The sequence below is a fragment of the Camelus ferus genome, chromosome 35 (genome assembly GCF_009834535.1).
Source record: "Camelus ferus isolate YT-003-E chromosome 35, BCGSAC_Cfer_1.0, whole genome shotgun sequence".
Taxonomy (NCBI): Eukaryota; Metazoa; Chordata; class Mammalia; order Artiodactyla; family Camelidae; genus Camelus; species Camelus ferus.
Genome location: NC_045730.1, coordinates 15,002,994 through 15,024,600, shown reverse-complemented (window position 1 = coordinate 15,024,600; position 21,607 = coordinate 15,002,994). Strand labels below are relative to the sequence as shown.

The following is a 21,607-nucleotide window of genomic DNA, read 5'->3' as shown; positions in this document are numbered from 1 at the left end:
CTGTCCTGCCACTGGGTCACGGTACGTTGGTGTGTGTAGGGTAGACAGTTTGTTTCTTTAGTCCTTGGGTTGTCACATAAACAGGACCCATTCTTAAGAGCCGTACCTGAGAAATTGTACCCAAGGAGCCTTATCAATACATAGACTTGATTCTTATGAGGCAGTACACCTCAAGCTTAAGCCTGGTGACCCTACTTCTGCATGATAGTGAACTGTGGCTTTGATACCCTCTCTTCAAGAGGTGCGGTCTATGTACCCTCCCTGTGAGTACTGAGCAGCCTTGCAATTCACTCGTAATCAACAGGATGCACTTGAAATAACACAGAATGACATCTGAGGCTATTCATGAAAGTCTACGCAGCTTCCTCCTTGTTAGCTAGGACACTCACATTTAGAGGTCCTGAGACCAACCATGCTAGGAAGAAAGCCAGGCGACACAACAGGGCCAGGTGTAGGTGTCCCTGTCAACAGCCCCAACCGGCAGCGAACATCAACTGCCAGATACGTGAGTAAGGGCATTTCCAGAGGATTCTAGCCCCAGCTTTTATGTTATCACTGCTGAGACATGAGACTTCATGAATCATAGGCAAACCATTTCCTCTGTGCTCTGTCTAAATTCTTGACCGAGAATCTGTCAGCATAATAAAACGGTTGTTTCAAGCTGCCAAGTTTTGGGATTACTTGCTGCACAGCAGTAGTGACTGGATCAATACATCAAAGGATTATTATGAGGATCAACTGAGACGTGTACATAAGGCAACAAGCTTGATGTTTGGCGAAATAAACCCTCAGTGAATGGGACTTATCAAGGGCTAACTCTTCAACTTATTTTGCTTTGCTCAAAATATTTAGTATATAAGAGATGCCTAATATATACTTGTTGACTTGAAGTGATTACAGACTTGAGGACAAAAAACATAAAGTTGCAGAGATATTACAACCTCATTTTCCTGACCTGAGAGGGATTTTTTTAATGCTATTAAAAGAAGCAATTCTTCCCATAGCAGTCTATCAAATTCTAAAATTTATCTTGGTGAGAAATCAGATTGTGCAATTGATTTAATTCTTGCCTTCTCAGCTAAGTCAAAGGTAACAACTGTAAGGACTTGTATTCTGTAAATAATAGTTAATTCAGGAAATGATGGTTACTGTCTAGCAAATATGGGATATGGATAATACAGTGATCCATGTCTATCCCAACCTTCACTGCAACTCTGAAGTAAGTGAGGTTTATTCCCTCCTCCTCTACTCTTCCAAACCCTCTCCAAGATCTAGGCTTGTCACTGTCATCCCCTATCCACTACTGTCACATACTACATCTCATTGTGTAGAGTCAAAGACCCTACAAAGGAATTCTTGTACCTAAACTATTTAAAATGTTTTTTTCTGGAGACGAAATCCTACCTGGAATGTTGGGCTATATGGATCCCAAGTAAGAAAGGCTTTGATTCATAAAATCCCATTGGATTAAAACAACCCCTAGTTTCTCATCTACTTTGTCACAGCTGGTGCAAGAGATGAGACAAAGTGACTGGTGAGGCTTGCCTGGTTTCTAATCCGTGAAGTCCTCATCATCCTGTAGACGATGCAAAGACACCATGGCAGGCATCTTACTTAGAAGCACTCTGAAGAGCACTAGCTCCACCGGCGACAGCGTCCTAATGTCTGTGTTCCATGTCTGATCAATGGTCTTTACCTCATTTCCAAGTTAGAATATCTGCCTACAATATAAGCTTTTCTTGGACTAAGGTCCTGACTTGCTTCTGCTAATCACCTGCTTGGAAAATTCTTAAAAGAAGTGTCCAGAGGTCTTACTATTTATGATAGACTTCCCTAACTCTAGGGTCCACAATTAAGGCTCCAAATATTGTGTCAGTGTTCTCCTTCGCCAAGGCTGCTAGCCTTTTGGGCCATCTAACACTCTTTCCAGACCCCCCAACTTATAGCTTCCTTGGCGCTTTGTTGATAGCCTGTCCTCTGCCCCGACATGGACTTTCCCCAGGGTCCGCCCCATCCAGTGGATGAGACTAGTAAGTCATGTGGAATGAAGTGACAGTAATGTGAGGATGAAAACTCCAGTGTTTAGATGGTTCTATTTTACAGTTATAACATGACAAATTAAGTATGCAAATTTCTTTGCTTCTTAAACTGTTCCTTAGAGGAAAAAGAGGCTTGAAAATATCTGTAAAATGAGGTGAAAGAACATAGCTTTCGGCCATCTGAGCAATGATTTCCCTGCTGAGAAAAGGGCAAACAGTAAATACTTTTCATTTCATTTAGTACGAAAGATACAGAAACTGTGACTTTTTAATTAATCCCTAAACCACTGTCCAAAAATTCTCTTGGCTCTAGGGCAATCTTTTAATAGAACCAAAAACAAAAACAAAAACAAAGAAGAGAGGATGATAAAAGAGAAAGAAACACTTTTTAGCCAAAGACTCATCTCATGCTTGTTTTTAATTCAAGGACTCTCTAAGGCGCGGAGGTGGGGAAGAAGGGTAAATTGTTAAGATCCATGGTCCTTTTCCATTGGGAGAAACTCTGGGAGATAATGAGACAGAAATGCTTGGCAGATCTCCCCAAGGACAAGGCAGCAAGCTTCAAGTGGCAGCTCCAAAAGTACAACTATAAGTTTCTTAGATTTCTCACCCATTAAAATTCCAGGAAAAGGAGGCTGATTTTTCAAGTGGCCAGCTCTAACTTCCTACTACATGTGCCTCTTGCAAAATGACAAGAGGAGGATTATATGACAAGAACACTTGAACAGCCATACCAGTTTTTTTCTGGTACTCGTTGACATTTGGAAAATAGATATTACCTTGAGATGTTTGCAAAGTTTTGTTTTCAAATAATTAATCTGACTTCTAAGGACAAAAGGTACTATTTGAAATTGTTACAAAGGGTACTACCAACGCTGTTAGTATAAGAGGTACTGTTGTGCCCAATGGTTCTGCTCTGCCGTGTGGAACATGTGTGAAGAGGCATATTATTTAGAAAGGATTGGCATTGGTAGATTGAAGAACCAATGAAAATGGAAAGAAAATCTGCCCAAGTCAGGCTAAATAATTGGGAGAGGAGGTAAAGCATGGTGTTGATCACCAGTGAAAGTGATAATGTGCTATGTGCATCATTTCTTAAGATGGCCGCCAACAATTCCTCCCATCCGTGCACATGGAGGCCATCCCTTCGATCAAGAGGTAGACTATATTCCCCTCCCTCTTGAATCTGGGCTGCCTAATGGCTTGCTTTGACCAAGAGAAAAGTCAAAGCTTTAAAAGATCTTGTAGCTTCCGCTATCATCCTTCTTAAAAGCCAGCCACCACATAAAGAAGTTCGGGCTAGACTGTCATAAACACAATGAAATACCCAATAGGGAAAGAGAAGCCAGCCAGCCCAGACATTCCAGTCACCAGCTAAGATACTGGAGGTGTGAAAGGAGCCATTTTGCCGATTCTAGTCCCAACAGAGATCCCAGCTGAATGCGGCCACATGAGTGAACACAGCTAACACCAGCTAGAGCAGGACACCCCAACTGAGCTCAGAGAACCCACAGAATCATGACACATAATAAGTGGTTGTTGTTTTAAGGTAGTTTTGAGTAATAGGTAGATAACTGAAACAGATTATCTGTCCCCCACGACAATGAAGAGATAGTTTGGCAACATATATGCCTTGACTGGTGGGTAAACTAGATATGTGAGCATTTTTTGTATTTTTTTTTTGTCTTAGTGGAGGTACTGGGGATTGAACCCAGGACCTTGTGCATGCTAAGCATGCGCTCTACCCCTGAGCTGCAACCCCACTCTCACATTTTTTGTATTAACAAGCAGGTTTCTGGAAGGAGGGCAGAACAGATATTACAATATAAGCAACAACAAAGCTGATGCCAGTTCTGGCAGGATGAAGAAAGGGCAGACAAACTGGGACTGAACTGAGAGATTTTCCTGACACTTGTAACCTCAGGCCATTCGTGGAACCCCAGAAACCTAAGTGATACAACACAGAAACAGTTGTGAGAGAGTTGGATGAATATGCCAATCTATTGACAGATAGACAGATGATAGACAAACAGACAGATAGATAGATTTCCAAGAGTGCTGGGAAAAGAAGTGGAAAATGGTCCCCAATGTATTCCAGGAAACTAATTTCCTGGAGGAAGGCAAAGTAACAAATACATTGATTAATGCTAATGTTGAATCCACAGACCTTCCTTGTGAAAAAGAACTCCCAGGCCACGATCTTGCCAAGTTAGGAGCTAAACAAACAGCAACCTTATTTCAAAATTGAAGAGAATTCTTCCACAGAAAGGATAACTACAAATGGAATGTATCAGAAGCTTTGCAGTCAGAAAGCCCTGTCTTCTCCCTTCCTTAAGTTACAACATTCTATAGGCAATCAAGTGATAAACAAATTAACGCATCAAAGTTCCCTAGACACTGCTAAGATAATAAAAACTGTGTCTTATGAGGACATAAATTTCATTCAGTTATGAGATAAAATATAATAACTGAGACATCTGCTATTTCAAAACATCAGACAAATGAATTAGTATTTTCATGACAGAAATCTTCAAAAGTGATAGAAAGAAATTGCATATTAAGTAACTCTAGTTAAAATAGTCTGTATAAATTTTTTTTTTAAAGTTTGGACTGGCATTATTACCTCCTAATTTTTGTACCTAGATCAGCTTCTTGATAAACCAACTTAATTGTTTATGCACTTGATATTTATTATAGTATAGATATTTAAATATTAGCCTATTAAATTGCTCATGATTTCCAGATATTTCCATTACTAAACTATCAAAAGCATATGTTTAATTTCTAGTATTTCTTTAAGGGTTTTCATAATTTTCCTTTTCCTTTCTTTGTGTACTGGTAAATGAATCCATCAGGTAGAAACACCTGTTCAGAAAAGACACTGAAGTACGTATTATAATTGGATGAGAAAAAACAAAGTAATGACAACCTTATTTGTTCTTAATTCTTTAATTTTTCATCCTTACTGTTTCCAGAGTATGACTGTTCTTATAAGAATATCTTAGTCTAAGGAATCAAAACATAACAAAAACGTATCAAAATTCCAATGGCTTTTTCACAGAAAAAGAAGAAATAATCCTAAAATTTGAAGGGAATCACAAAAGACCCCAAATAGCCAAAATAATCTTGAGAAAGAAGGATACAGCTGGAGGCACCATCCTCCCTGACTTCAAACTATATTACAAAGCTATAGTAATCAAAACAGTATGCTATCAGCATTTGAAAAACACATAGACACATAGGTCAATAGAACAGAATAGAGAACCAAGAAATAATCCCACACATATATAGTCAATTAATTTATGCCAAGGGAGCCAAGAATATACAATGGGGAAAGGACAGTCTCTTCAACAAATGGTGTTGGGAAAACTGGACAGCCACACGCAAAAGGATGAAACTGGACTGCTATCTTACACCATACACAAATGCCAAACTCAAAATGAATGAAATACTTGAACACAAGTTCTGAAACGATAAAACTCCTAGAAAGAAACATAGGTGGTAAATTTCTTGACATCTTGTTGGCAATAGGTTTTTTTTTAATTGGACACCAAAAGCCAGGGCAACAAAGAAAAAATAAAGTGGGACTATGTCAAAATAAGAAGCTTCTACACAGCAAAGGAAGCCATCAACAAAATAAAAAAGCAACCTACCAAATGGGAGGAGATATTTGTAAATCACATATCTGATAAGGGGCTAATATCTGAAATAACTAAGCAACTCATACAACTTACTAACAAAAAACAATCAATTAAAAAACATGGACAGAAGAATTGAATAGGCTTTTTCCAAAGAGGACATACAAATGGTCGTCAGGCACATGAAAAGATGTTCAATATCAGTAATCATCAGGGAAATGCAAATCAAAATCACAAGGAGATATCACTTCACACTTATTAGAATGGTTATTATTTAAATATTGAAAAACAAGAAATAACAGGTGTTCGAGAAGATGTGAAGAAAAGGAAACCTTTATGTACTGTTGGCGGGAATGTAAATTGGAGTAGCCACTATGGAAAACCATATGGAAGGTCCTCAAAAAATTAAAAATAGAACTCCCATATCATCCAGCAATCCCATTTCTGGGTATTCATCCAAGGAAAACAAAAAACACTAACGCAAAAAGACACATGCACCCACACATTCACTGCAGCATTATTTACAACAGCCAAGATCTGGAAGCAACCTAAGTGTCCATCAGTGAATAAATGGATAAAGAAATGTGGTATGCGTGTGCGTGTGTGCATGCGTGCATGTGCAATGGAATATTATTCAGCCATAAAAAATAAGGAAATCTTGCCAATTGTGGACAACATGGATTGACCCTGAGTGCATTATGCTAAGTGAAATAAGTCAGAAAGGAAAAGACAAATACCATATGATCTCAGTTATATGTATAATCTAAAAAACAAACCAACAAACAAAATCTGAGCTTATAGTCAAAAGGTATAAACCTCTAGTTAAATAAGTCAGTCCTGGGGATGTAATGTATAGCATGGTGACGATAGTCCATACTACTGTATTGCATATTTTAAATTTGCTAAGAGAAGATGTTAAAAGTTCTCATCACAAGAAAATAAACTTTTGTAAATATGTATGGTGATAGATGTTAACTAGTTACTATAAGTGAAGAGGATATTTCACAGTATATATAAATATTGAATCCTTTTGTTGTACACCTGAAATTATGATATAATTATATATTATGACATAATGATATATGTCAGCTATATCTCAATGAAAAAGATACTCATCATAACAATATGTATAATAGTAGCAATTTGGAAACAGAATGTTCAGCAATGGAGATGGCTAAGTAAATTATGGCATATCTATCCAATGGAACATAACAGTCAATCATATGTTCATTAAGTGTTTTAAATTATCTTAGAAAATGTTTATGTCTTGCTATTGTATGATAAATAAACCCTTCCCCTTTGGTAACCATAGCTTTCATATTAAGTGAAGTAAGTCAGACAAAGAAAAACAAATATCATATGATACCATTTATGTGTGGAATCTAAAAAAAATGATACAAATCTTATTTACAAACCAAAACTAGACTCACGGGCATAGAAAACCAACTATGATAACCCAAAGGGGAAAGGGTTAGGGAGGGATAAATTAGGAGTTTGGGATGAACAGATGCACATTACTATATATAAAACAGATAAACAACAAGGACCTACTATATAGCACAGGGAACTATATTCAATTTCTTGTAATAACATGTAATAGAAAAGAATCTGAAAAAAAAATAGATATGTATGTTTATAACTGAATTGCTTTGCTGTACACCTGACACTAACATTATAAATCAACTACACTTCAATAAAAAACAAAATTTTAAAAATAGATGAGCTTTTTTCATACTCTTTAAAATAAACTTGAAGAGAAGAATGTCCTTTGGAGGACAAGCTTCAACTCGATCAGATCTGCAGTCCATCAGAGGAGTGACCATGCATTTTTTCAGCCTGCCTCTCCTGATTGTTGCACTGCTGACATGACTCACTGTCACTTTGGAAAGCATCTATTATGGTTTGAATTTCTGCACCTGTTTCTGGAAGTTGCAGAGGAGAATGTGAAATAATTTTGGATTATTGGTACTGCTACAAAGGACTGGAAAATGGTTTGCAATATTTTTAAATGATGGCTAATACAAAATTACTTGTAAAACAAGTCTTAGGTATATTTTAAATCCTAGATTGGAGTCTGCCTTTATTCCCCAATCTGGGTACCACTTCCAAGTCTATACATACTCATAGAATTCAAATTAATTATATCCATCCAAAGAAGATTTTTAGTAGCATGACTGTCTTGTGACCTTCAGATATAAATAAGGGTATCTGTAATTTTCAAAGTAATTACTCAAATACCCTCTTGCGCAGAATTGTGGAAGAATTCTGGAAATTTCTTTGTTCTCAAGAGGCCAGTCTGGCTTCCAAGTAGCAGGGGGAGAAAAACTATGGACCTGATCCATCCCTACTTCTTTGCCATTGCTTTTGTGGTTGCCAGAGAGCTCTTTAAAGACCACATGACACAGTCATTGTTCACATGGGTCCATGGGTGACCCAGATCTTCCTCAGGACATAAGTTTTCTTCAAATGAGAGATCCCTTTCCCTTGATGGTGCGTCACCATGGGGCCTCTTATGAATGTAGTTATATTATTTGCATTCATGTGCTCAGTCATTAAAGACTTGATTTTTTTTAGAGCAGTTTTAGAGAGTTCCCTATACTCCCTGCCCCGCCCCACACACACCCTCCCGCATCATCAACATCCCCCACCACAGGGAACCTGCACTGATACAGCATCATCACCCAACCTAAGATTTATAGTTTACATCAGGGTTCACTCTTGGTGTTTCACATTCTATGGGCTTGGACAAAAGTATGATGACATCTATCCATCAGTATAGAAACAGCTTTCCAAGGGGACGGAAGAGGAGGAGCTGGACAGGGCAGATGTGTGGTGCTGCTTTTGCCCTGGGCCCCTGGAGAGGTGGGTAGGAGCTCAAATAGACCTGACCTAGATGGATGTGTACCAAGAGACCAAGCTGAGCACAGGAGACTGGCAGCTGCCCAGCAGGTATCACTGAAAAACTTCGGGATCCTTGCCATGTGCAGATGCTCTTGAGAGGCCATAGCCTAAGAGCAGGGGATCTGGAGCAGGACCTCAGGATGGGCACTCTGGCTCTGCCACTTCCTAGCTGTGGACCTTGAGCAAGCTGCATAAACTCTCTATGCCACAGTTTTCTCAAGTGTAAAATGGGAGCAGTCATGTTCACTTCACAGGGTTGTTAAGTGTGCATTCAAAGAGGAAAACTCCTAGAAGATGGGAAATTCCTAGAACAACACGCGGCGGAGAATAAAGACCCGATGGGAGAACTCTGACTGGGACCTCTCCCATTGCCGCTAGCACCATCAATGTTATTATTTACAGTGTTCCTTATCATTAGGATAATACACCAGGGTGGGAAGAGTAGATAATGCTTTTCAAAGTAAAACACCAACTACTTCAATGAGTCACCATTTAGGATGACATGTATCATGACTCTTTTCCATTAAGAGGCTGTATTAAGCAGGGGTCTCCAAAGAAACAGAACCAATAGGCTCTGTGTGCATTGTGGGTATGGAGAGAGAAGGGGAGAGAGAAAGAGAGGAACAGAGAGACAGAGACAGATTTATTTTAAGGGATTGGCTCACATGATTGTGGGGTCTAGTAAGTCCAAATCCTATAGGGTAGGCAGACCAGCAGACTGAAAACCCAAGGAAAAGTTGATGTTGCAACTTTAGTCCAAAGACAATTTAGAGATAGAATTCTTTCTTCCCCAAGAAACCTCAGTCTTTTTCCTCTTATGGCCTTCAACTGATTAGATGAGGCTCACCCACGTTATGGAGGGTAATTTGCTTCACTCTAAGTCTACTGATTTAGAGCGACCCCCCACCCCGCCCCGCCCCGCCCCGCCCCGCCCCGCCCCGCGGCTCGCTTCCCCCACCCGGCGCGGTGCTTGGCCGCGGTCCCGCGCGCTCCCCGCCCTCGCGTCCCTCGAGGCTCGGCGGCCGCGGAGCGGGAGGTGGAGCCGAGCCCGCGGCGCGGCGGCGTGGCGCCGCACAGGAGAAGCGGCCGGCGGCGGGAGCGGCGGGAGCCGGCTGGCAGCGCCTCGCGATTCCTTTCCATCTCAAGGAGAGAAGCCAAGGTGTTTTTATCCGGTGGAAGAATGGTGTAGTTTCATCGTAACCTTCTTACACGTCCAGGTCCGCACTGCGCTGCTGTCCGTCCGCAAGGCTATGATGGGAATGCGTGTGAAACCTTTGAGGGCTCCCCTGACTCGTCGCCTCTGCCCTCAACTTCATCCTTTGGAAGTCGGGAAGCCGCACCCCGTGGTGCCGGACTCGCAGGGGCAAGACGCGGTGTAGACGGAAATGGATAGAGCGGCTCCGGGGGCCCCACATGCGTGCTGCCCGTAGCCTCGTCCAGGGCCGCCCGTGGCCGGCCGGGCGTCCTGGGATGATCGCCGCCGGTGCTACCGCAGGGCCGACTCCGGAGTGAGGATGGCTCGCCGGGGGCTGTTGGCCTGGGTCTCGCGGGTGGTGGTCTTGCTCGTGCTTCTCTGCTGCGCGGTCTCCGTGCTCCACATGCTGGCCTGCACCCCGAAGGGCGACGACGAGCAGCGGAGGCTGCCGCGGGCCGGCGGCCCCACCGGGAAGGAGGCGGCCCTGCAGGGCTGGGAGGAGCAGCAGCAGCAGCGCGGCTACATGGGCAGCCTCAAGAGGCAGATCGCGCAGCTCCAGGAGGAGCTGCAGGAGCGCGGCGAGCAGCTCAGGGGCGCGCAGCGCCTGGCGGGCGCCCCCGGGAGGGCCCAGGCCGACCTGCTGGCCTTCCTGCGCTCGCAGGTGGACCTCGCCGAGGTGCACGCCAGCCTCAAGCAGGCCACCGAGTATGCCGCCGTGCCTTTCGACAGCTACACCCTGCAGAAGGTGTACCAGCTGGAGACCGGCCTGACCCGCCACCCGGAGAAGCCCGTGAGGAAGGACAAGCGAGACGAGCTGGCGTAGGCCATCGAGTCGCCCGTGGGGGCCCTCAACAGCCCGGCCGAGCGCAGCCCCGACCAGCGCCCCTACACGGCCGCGGACTTCAACGAAGGGATCTACCGCACAGAAAAGGACAAAGGCACTCTGTACAAGCTCACGTTCCGAGGGGACCACAAGCACGAGTTCAGACGCCTGGTCTTGTTCCGGCCGTTCGGCCCCATCATGCAGGTGAAGAACGAGGAGCTGAACATGGCCAGCACGCTGGTCAACGTCATCGTGCCGCTGGCCAGGAGGGTGGACAAGTTCTGCCAGTTCATGCACAACTTCAGGGAGATGTGCATTCAACAGGATGGGAGAATTCATCTCACCGTCGTTTACTTTGGAAAAGAAAAAGTGAACGAGGTCAAAGGAATCCTCGAAAACACGTCCAAAGCCGCCAACTTCAGGAACTTCACCTTCATCTAGCTGAACGGAGAGTTCTCGCGAGGGAAGGGACTGGACGTGGGTGCCCGCTTCTGGAAGGGGAGCAACGTGCTGCTGTTCTTCTGCGACGTGGACATCTGCTTCACCTCCAGGTTCCTCAACATGTGCCGGTTGAACGCGCAGCCAGGGAAGACGGTATGCTACCCGGTCCTTTTCAGTCAGTACAATCCGGAGATAATATACGACCACCACGATGTGGTCCCTCCCTTAAAGCAGCAGCTGGTTATCAAGAAGGAAACCGGATTCTGGAGAGACTTCGGGTTTGGGATGACGTGCCAGTTCCGGTCGGACTTCATCAACACAGGGGGCTTCGACCTGGACATCAGGGGCTGGGGCGGCGAGGACGTGCACCTGTACCGCAAGTACCTGCACAGCAGCCTCCTGGTGGTGCGCGCGCCCGTGCGCAGGCTCTTCCATCTCTGGCACGAGAAGCGCTGCGTGCAGGAGCTGACCCCCGGGCAGTACAGGATGTGCATGCAGTCCAAGGCAAGGCCATGAACGAGGCGTTCCACGGGCAGCTGGGGATGCTGGTCTTCAGGCAGGAGATCGAAGCCCACCTCCGCAAACAGAAGCAGAGAACAAGCAGCAAGAAAACATGAACCCCCAGGGCGAGCCTTTTGCAACCACCGAAGGAGTGGTTGCGATGAGGATAAGATTTCCCTAAAGGGCAAGAAAGACCTTGACGGATGAGTCAAACCGACGAGGGGGAGAGAGCCCACCGTTTCTCTCTGTCTGTTTGGCTTGGGCAGCAGGAGTCGGAGCGAGCTCGTCCCTCTGCATTTGAGTGATTATCAGGTGCGGGCGTCCTCCGTGTGGGATGCTGACACACCCGGAGACGGGCGCGGGGACCGCGTGGAATTCAGAGATGCCCGCGTCGGGGCCCTCGGGCGTGGACTCGGCAAAACCAAACGGACCGTAACTGTCGTCATCATCCCCCCGTCCCCAAGACTAACCCCAAATAATCTGCTCATCTTTTGGGTTGTAGTTTTAACCGTCTCTCTGTGTTATTTTTATTTATTTAAAAGTGCACTTTTTTTTGCTTATGAGTCATATTCTGCTTATTTAATTAGCAGCTTGCTAGCCTTACTAAGAGAGCCCAAGTTAGCTCCCTTTTATATTTTTTTAAGAGGTTACTTTCAGCTGCATTATGAGAACTTGAAGTTCAGAGAGTCAGACTGACGCCCACGTCCAAGGACATGCCACCTGCTGACCCCGCAGGCAGACAGCCTGTCACGTGTCACATGGAAGGTGTGGGGCCACCAAGGGACGAGACCCAGAGACACTTTATCCGAAGAATATTTCTGAGGAGGAGCAACTGAACCCCGGAGGGAAAGAATTATACCTTTTACCTGAACAGAAAAGGAAACCGATTTGTTCAAAACTCAGAAAACACACTTTCTCCTCAGGAGAACTGGGGACCACTTTCTTACCTGTTGAAATAAACCAAAGTCAACTGTGTGAACCAAACGATCTCTTTTCAAAGCAGGGTGCTCTTCCTGGCTTCCAGCTTCCACGAGAAAAAAAATGCAGAAAAACGTGTTTTGTAAAAGATCACTCCAGTTGCCAGCATCCAGTGGAAGGGAAGTTCCTGCCATATGTTCACCCACCCCTAGCCTGGGGCAGAGTAACTCAATGATTTTTTAAATGAAGTGGGTCTACTCAGTCACCAAGATGCTTCTTTTCATTGCATTTATTAGTTTCCAACTATTTAAAAAAAATAAACACAGTTAACATTGAAAAAAAAAGTCTACTGATTTAAATGTTCATCAGATCGAAACATATTTTCACAGCAACAACCTGATTGGCATTTGGCTAAATATCTGGGTACCATGGCCCACCTAAATTGACACAAAAAATTGACCATCGCAGAGACACAATCACAATTGATTGTTTGGGTTTTGAAGTACACTCATAGACAAACGTTACATTTTGCTCTGCTGAGTCAAAATCCATCTCCACCACAAAGAAGCCACAGAGGAGAACAGAGCACTCTGGTGTGCAGGTTATCACCTCTGATAATTCGCACACGGTGCCACAGAGAGTTCACTGAAATCACCAAGGGCCATGTTTCAACAGCCAAGTCAGGGCCAGGAAAGGTTCTGAGCTTTGAATTCAAAGCTGCTGAAATTCTGCCTTCTTGTCTCTGCTGAAATTGACCGAAAACAGGTATCATCTGTGTAACAATAACCCATATGGAGCTATGACAGTGTTGCTGCCATTGCAACACAGCACATCTATTGTAACAGCGTTTCATTGGAAGCAAGACTTCATATAAGCTCAGGATGGAATCCCCCCACCTATTCATAAATGTATTTCTCCTCCTGAATTGAATCTTCCAGGATAATCTAAAAGACCCTCCATTGAATGCCCATTTGGGATAGAAGACTTTCAATAGCAAAGGGATTTCCTAATTATGAAGTAATAGCTTCCTCTACTGGACTGGGGGAACCCAGGCCAAGGACCAAGGTCCAACGTCCAGAGACAAAAGATAGGACTGAAATAATTATAATGGTAATTCAGTATTTAATTTTCTGAAAGTTAACCTAGGTGGTGGCCACAGAGATGAGACTCTCATATCCTCTTCAATAGAACCTGTTGAAGGAAGCCCTTGGCTGCCTCCCTGGGGACCCAGCAGGTGCCTATGCAGAAACCAACCCTCCCCTGTGTGGTCCCTGCAGTGAGGGTGCCAGAGCTAGTTCATTTCTGCCTGATGTGGGTTTCCTCTAACATGAAGATTTTGTTTTAAGACCCATCAGTCAGGTCAAGTCTTTCCCAGAACTGTGCTACAATCTGAGGCTCTTCCTACCCAACCTTCCTTCCTCCCCTCCTCCTTTCCTTCCGTCTCTCCTTTCACAGGTATCAGACCTGCGTCGCAGTCTGAAGTTATTCCCTCCTTCTCCTACTCTCTCCACCTTCATCCTTTCCTGGAGGTTCACCCAATAAATCTCTGGCATATCTAAGCTCATCCTGGAGAACCAGAACTGACCCAACCTATTTACATTCTGTTGCTTTTGTGATGCTGCTGTCTAGGAGGCAATCATTGCCATGGCAACATCCCTTATTAGCTCTATCTAGTAGGATCATACATCCTGGTTTGCTCAAGGCAGTCCCAGTTTATACCTGCTGACAAACATAATTACTGATAGCTCCCTGTATATTCTCAAAGACTCCCATTTTAGATAATAAATCATACGGTTACCCCAGCTATAGCTTATATTTAAAGATTAGTCCAATAGAATGTTTCCCTAAGCAGATTTTGCAGAACACAACTTTTAGAAGATGCTCTAGGGAAAAGAGTTCCCTGGACAAATAAACTTGGGAAACATCCTTGTAATTTCACCATCCATGTAAGTGTGGTAAAAATCTTAGAGAGGTTCTTCAGTAGGAAACCTCATTAACTTTGCTTGACTCAAAGTTTTCCCAAGCTTATTTGCCCATACAACACTTTTACCTTGAATCCCTAATACCATCGAGTGAACCACTGCCAAGATTGAATTCTCTCTACTGAAAACAGCTCAAAATGTTAGGAGGCTCAGAGCGCAGCAGCTGGGTCACTTAGAGGTGTTGGCTTGATGCAGGAGACAACTGGGCCCCCGTCTGTCCTGGCTCTAGACTCACCTCTGAGTACAATTCCCATTAACAACTGTGATCCGCAAAGGCATTTGGCCCTTAGTTAAGTGAAGTCATTTGGATCTAAATGTTGCTTTTAATGGCTTCTAATTTTACTCATAAAAATTTTCAGTCATAAAAATCCTCATTTTAAGTCCCAAATTGGGAATTTTGTGAGCAAATCACTTGATCCAGTCACTAAGGTGATTTTAAAGAGCCTTTTCCATCTGGCTAGTTCTCCTGCTCCCAGCCCTGCCAAAACCATGCCATAAACGCAGTTTTTCAATTTGGAATGCAGAGGTTGGCTGCTTCCCCATCTCATGCACATCTGTCTCTTGGTTCACTCTCTTGTATTACATGCATGCATATCTGTTCTTTAAGACCGTATGTAAGTCCTTTAAGGCCAACATCATGCTACAGACAGCTGCATACTCCTTACATATTTAGGCAAAACACTCTGTGCCTAGCAGTTAATTGAAAGAAAGAAATAATGAAAGAAAGAAAATGAAAGGAAGGAAGGGAGGGAGAAAGGAAGGAAGGGAGGGAGGGGGAGAGAGAGAAGAAGAGGGAGAGGAAGAAGGAGGGAGGGAAAGAGAGAGAAAGAAAGAAAAAAAAAGAGAAAGAAAGAAAATTATTAAAGATGGCTCTATGTGTGTACTAACAGACTAACTTGACACTTCATCAAAAATAGTGCTTACATTCTGTTGATGCTCCAAGATACTTTACATGGTATAATGAAATATTTTTCTCAAGAGTTAATAAAATAAGGAGTACAGGGAAATGAGGGAAATGTATAAAGTGCTATGTCTGCTGTGTTTTTAAGGAAACCCTGATTCAATTCATTTCAGCCCGTGTCATCTTTTGCAATTTCCCAACCAACTGAACTAGACACCAGCTGCAAATTAGGTTGAAAGCTGTGCTTAGTACTCTCGATACATAGGAAAGAAAAAGTGCCTACATGATAATAATAATGATAATGATAATTCCTTAGGTAAGGATACACTTCTTTTGTTACTCTATAAATACCAAAACCTTTGTTTTTAAAATACAATATCAAATTCACTGATTTGAAGAAAGCATAATAGTCTATTATATTATTATTATACTTTTTATTCTGGGTCCTAAATTATTCAATGGGATAAAACAGAACATCTCATTCATGCTAAATATTGATCCATTAAAATAGAAATTATAAAAACTGAAGAGCTTGTTGAGTTCTAATTATCAATTTCATTTCTGTCTTTAAATGTCTTTAAAATTTGGAGAAATTATTTAAAACAGTATAATTTTTCATATATTTCTGATTAGACTTAAAAGAATATGCCTTAACCCAAAAAGATACATGCAACCTAGTATTCATAGCAGCATTATTTACAATTTTCAAGGTATGGAAGCAACCTAAGGAAGCTGAATGGATAAAGAAGATGTGTTATACATACATATATACATACACACACAATGGAATAGTGTCATTAAAAAAGTACAAAATTTTGCCATCTGCAACAACGTGGGTGGACTTGGAGGGCATTATGCTAAGTGAAATAAGTCAGAGAGAGAAAGACAAATACTGTATGATATCACTTATATGTAGACTCTAAAAAATACAACAAGCAAGTGAATAAAACAAAAAAGAAGCAGACTCACAAGTTTAGGGAAGAAACCAGTGTTTACCAGTGGGGAGATGGTAGGGGAAGGGGAAGTAAAGGGGTAGAGAAAAAAGGGTTACTATGGGATTATATGAAATCGTGTGTGTGAAAATTTTGAAAATTGTAAAGCACTATAGAATTTAAAGAATCTTTCATTTAATTAGAAAAATATATATGCCCTAAACAAGATAATGGTGATACAGTTATACAGAATCAACTAAACATAAAATTATTTTGTTTAGCAGATAAGAAATTTGACTACTGGTGAGAAATGATGTCTGTCTGGTAACCTCTAACCTAGCTTTCTGAACTTCCCTTAAAATATACTATGCAACAACAGAAGAAAATAGAAACCAATACTGCTAGAAAAATCTAGTACAGAAGATAATTTCAACATCATATAAATCCAATGGAAACAAACAAAAGGAGCCTGACCTACTGAATGGAATAAGGAATAAGGAAAGATTCTTTATTTCTGCCTCGGGATCATTTCCCAGGTCCAATAATAGAAGATCTCATCCATGGAGAAGGGCAGGAGCTGCTACTCTTCTGCTGGAGATACTCAGAATGCTTTCAGTCTTTCATCACCTTTACTGAACCACCTGCCTGATGTCTTCAGTTCCTCGCTTCCAAAATCCAGTTGGAGGCCATAATCATCATGGACTCAACTGGGCAGAAAAGTAGTGGAGGTCTGCCAGCGGTATTTTTTAATTCTAGAAAATTTGCCCAGATTGGGTCAAAACCAAACCATTAGCACCAATACCCACTGACTCCAAACTGTCTACTTGATGTTACCACACCTGGCAGCCCCTCTGATATCCTGAATCCAGAGTGAGCTTAAAATTTTCACCCTCAAAGTCTGCCATCTCTCCAATGTGTCCTCTCCCAATAAAAGGTGAAACCATCCACTCCGTTAGTTATCCTAGAAAATCAGCAGCAGTTTTTGATCCCTCCCTCTCCTGCATCCACATCCAAGTCTGTCAGTTCTGTGTCTTCAAAATTTCTTGAAAGTATCTGCTGCTGCCCATCACCACCAGTGCCCTACATCCAGCTGTCACCCTCCCTTCCCTTTGCAGTGGCCTCCAAAGACCCTCCTCACTACCATGCCCCGACCCTCCCTATGCCAATTTCCACAGAGCATCCAGAGTGATGCTCTCAACTGCTCAACCAATCACAGCACTACGCTGCCTGAAACCCTTTAGGGGCTTCCCACTTGTTTTAAGAAAACATCCCAAATCCTCAACAAAGTCTTCATGGTCTGCATGGCCTTCTGCACTTGGCTTTCCCCACCATAGACGTCTTTGAGTCCAAATGCTCTGAGCTCTTTCTTGCTTCAGAAGCCTTGCGTATTCTGTTTCCTCTGCTGAAACAGTTTTATTTCCACCCAATATGATGCTAACTCTGAATCATTCTTTATGGCCTCAGCTTGAAATTTCTGCAATTCACTAACCCTCAGTTCTAAGACAGAGGCCCCCTTATACGTCATGTCCTGCATTTTTCTTTCAGATCACAGGTGTTACTAGAAGTTACCCATGAAATGACTTGTTTAATATGCATTTCAAAGCCAGTCTTCAGATACTCCTGTCACAGAGGCATCTCCAGTGCTTATAGTGGCTACACATAGGAAGGCCTTAGTATTTGTTAACAAAAATGAATGAATATGCTATTTTCAAGAAGCCCATATAAGTAAAATAACACAGGTAAGTAATAAGAGAATAGGCAAAGACAGCATTTTTGTTAGAAAGTAAATGTAAAATCATTCAAGGGCCAGAACATATTCCCAACTGCAGTGCCTCTCCTTTCATATTAAACTTAATTATTTTATCTAAATTTAGCTTGCAAAAGTGTAATGTTTTATTTTAAAAGTACAAATTAGCATTTTAATACATAATGATATGTGATCTCTAGTAATTAGGTTATAATATAAAAACTATTTGATTTATTTATATAATACTAGATTGAATGCCATTTGGATTGAATAAGGGAGTACAGTGTGATGGTTAATTATGTGGCAACTTGACTGGGCCACGTGGTGCCCAGATGTTCAGTCAAACATCATCATGTTTCTGTGAGGGTGTTTCTGATGAGATTAACATTTAACTGGGTAGACTGAGTAAAGCAGATTGTTCTCTCTGGTGTGGGTGGGCTTGATCCAATCAGTTGAAGGGCTGAATAGAACAAAAGACTGACGTTCCCCCGAGTAAGAGAGAATTCCTCCTCACTAAAATTCAGACATCAGCTCTTTTCTGCCTTTAGGTCATAGTCAAGCATCAGCTCTTCCTGGTCTCAAGTCTGCCAGCCTTGAGACGAGGTACACCATCAATTCTGCCGGTTCTTAGGCCTTGGGTCTCAGACTGGAACTACACCACTGACTCCCTCAGGCACTCAGCTTGCTAAGTCACCCTGCAGAGCTTGGGACTTGTCTGCCTCTACAATCATGTGAGCCGATTTCTTACATCTCCTGATACACGCACATCTGCGTCCTGTTTTTCTGTTTCTCTGCAGGATCCCAAAACGCGCAGGTGTCAGTGAAACTAGCCAGGCAAGAGAAATAGTAAATAAGAGGAATATCATGGAACTACTAAAGCCTCATCCTCAAGTGAGCGCTGTGGGAGCACAGAGGACACACTTAGCTCAGGCTTCCAGAGCTGCCTGGGAAGGCTGGAGAGGGGCCAGACTGTGTTAGGCCAGTGAGGGCACAAATGAATGAAATAAGATCTTCAGTGTGACTTGATCTGTACTCAGAGCCCTGGGGAAATTGAGATTTCGGATGTAAAATACCTGGTGCATCATAGCTTAATAAATTTTGACGTTATCACTTTTTAATATAACCCCAGTGGTTCCATTTTAACTGGAAAAGGCTAATAACCAGATATTTACACCCAAGTTTCTCCTTATATTGTCCTCCGATCATATTTTCAGACTTTACTTTAAGAAACAGCTGAAGAGGTTGTAAAACCCTAACTCCTGGGCTCATCTGCTGGAAACCTTAACAGACCTGGGGCGGGACCCAGGAATCAGCATTTCAAAAAGGTTGTAGGAGTTCCAGATACAGGTAGTCCACTGACCACAGTCTGAAAAACACTGATGTAGAACCAATAAATAGTCCTGTGATAACCATGCCACACACTGGACATTGTGAAATTAAACTGTAAATAAAATAACCTTCCAGAATAGTCATAAAACTCTGAGGGATGGAGTCCTTAGCAATCTTCTTTCATCCTTTTTCTATGCTTCATGACTTTTATGTTGAGATGCAGGTTTCTAAAATCAGAAAGCAATGTTTTAAAAACAATTAGAATGTGCTCTATTGCTTTTCACTAAAAGCTTTTAGTTTGGGGTCCGCTCACGTTACAGACGGAACACTGAAAATACTGAAAGGAAAAAACACAAATATCAGAGGGGGTTCTACTCTTTCGTGGAGAATGAGTTTTTTTCCCCTTCTTTTACTTCCAGCATGTCATTCCCTCTTTTTTGTTGGAAGAACATGAACTTTATTTTTTAAATAAAATAAGAACGTTTTTCTACTAAAAAAATTATCTACCTTTCTCAAACTATTTCATAAAGTTCCAACAGAAATAATACCAAGTCCTCATCACAGATCCTGCTCAGAAACTGAAAATAAACAGAAGCAAACTGGGAAGGCTGTGAAATCATTTTTCTTTCCGTGGGTCTCCAACTTCCCCTTTTTGTTACTTTCTCCATCTCGCACTGGCATTAAGTACCTCCACTCCACCCCAATTTTTTAAGCCTGGTCTTTTCCTATTTTTAAATCCCGTTCTCCTATCCAAACAGACATAACAATGAACATTATCTCATTTTCAAATTGAGCTTAATCAAACTCAAGTACTGATTCTCTCAGGGAGCCACTTGTACCCAAAGAAATCCCACCTGCTCTGACCCCCTCACCTTATCACTTCTTTGCTTCCTTTGATGAAAGAACCAGGGGCCCAGGACTTCACCCCTCCCAACTTTGACACTCACAGCCTGGCTGCGACTGTCACCCTGAGGCCACAGCATTAATCCCACTTTCCCCTTCGTCTCTTGTTTAATCCACAAGCAGCCCCAGACTGCCAGGTCACCCTTTATATCCTGTATTGTAATAATCCTACAGTTCTGCAGGTTTCCTATGCTGGCCTCTCCTCCTGCACTCCCTTAGCTCCTAAAACCCCTTCCACTATGCTCTTTGGAGCTTATGGTCCATTCATCAGCAAAATCCATGCAACTGCAGTCTATCTCTAAACACAGTCAGTTCCGTGGTAACACAACAAAAATCACTGGGCTTTTTAAAAATCACCCTGTAAAAGCCACTGAGCTTATGGGGAAAACAGCACGGGAGCAGAACATTCAAAAACTCCATCAGTGACATTAGAAAAAATGTAGGAATTGAATCAAAACAGTAGTACAATTTTACACACGTTTAATGGTTAAGAAAGGCATAAACATGACAATAAATATGGCATTTTACCTAGAAAAAGACCTGCATGTGTTTATGGAAGTTGCAGCTTGTTGGGTGGCAGGAGGGTCAGCTGAAATCAGAGGGATTTGTAACCCCTGTTGTGGGTGGGTAGGGCTCACACAACACATGCAGTAAACTGAGGCTGGTGGTAGCTGTTTGAGGACTGTGTATTCTCTGTGTGCCTTCGATTCCCCACTCAGCCTGGCGAGGGCTTCTGTGTTTCACTTAGAATTTCTCACAGATGAAGTTGCATCTAAGTAAACACAAAATTCGCCTTATGCTCAAATTGTTCTCTAATACGTCAACTGTGTTGAAACAAATTCAGATGCCAGAACAAGTTTTATAGGAGAAATGGCTGTAGTCCATTCTTGCTCAGATCCCCAAACCGGACTTTACCCAGAGGATGCTGTGTCTTCTCCACCCCTTCCAAGTCATCACCATTTTTACTCAGCCTCTAGTTCTCGTACCACTGGACCTACAGATGGGTTAAGTGTCCTCTTTGCTCCTCATTGCTACACCCAGACTATTCTTTCTCTTCTCACTTCGCTTGAACACCTCTTCCTTATTGATCTTTTCATGTTCCTTACCTCTGTCACTTCAACTGTCGTAACTCTAGGACCTTCTCATTACCAGTAATTGAATATCCCATGCATTAGTCAGGGTTATCCAGAGAAACAGAACCAACAGGAGATAGAGAGAGAGATAACGTGTGTGTATATCTAGAGAGAGATCAATTTATTATGAGGAAATGACTCACATGATTAGGGAGGTTGACAGGTCCCACAATCTGCTGTCTGCAAGCTTAAGACTCAAGAAAGCTGATGGTTTAGGTCAGTCC

The 21,607-nt window shown here is 42.5% G+C and overlaps 1 pseudogene; it reads left to right on the top strand.

Moving 5' to 3' along the window:
* Positions 1-10,063: 10,063 nt before the first annotated feature.
* LOC116661549 lies at positions 10,064-11,927 on the top strand (annotated as a pseudogene).
* Positions 11,928-21,607: the final 9,680 nt, after the last annotated feature.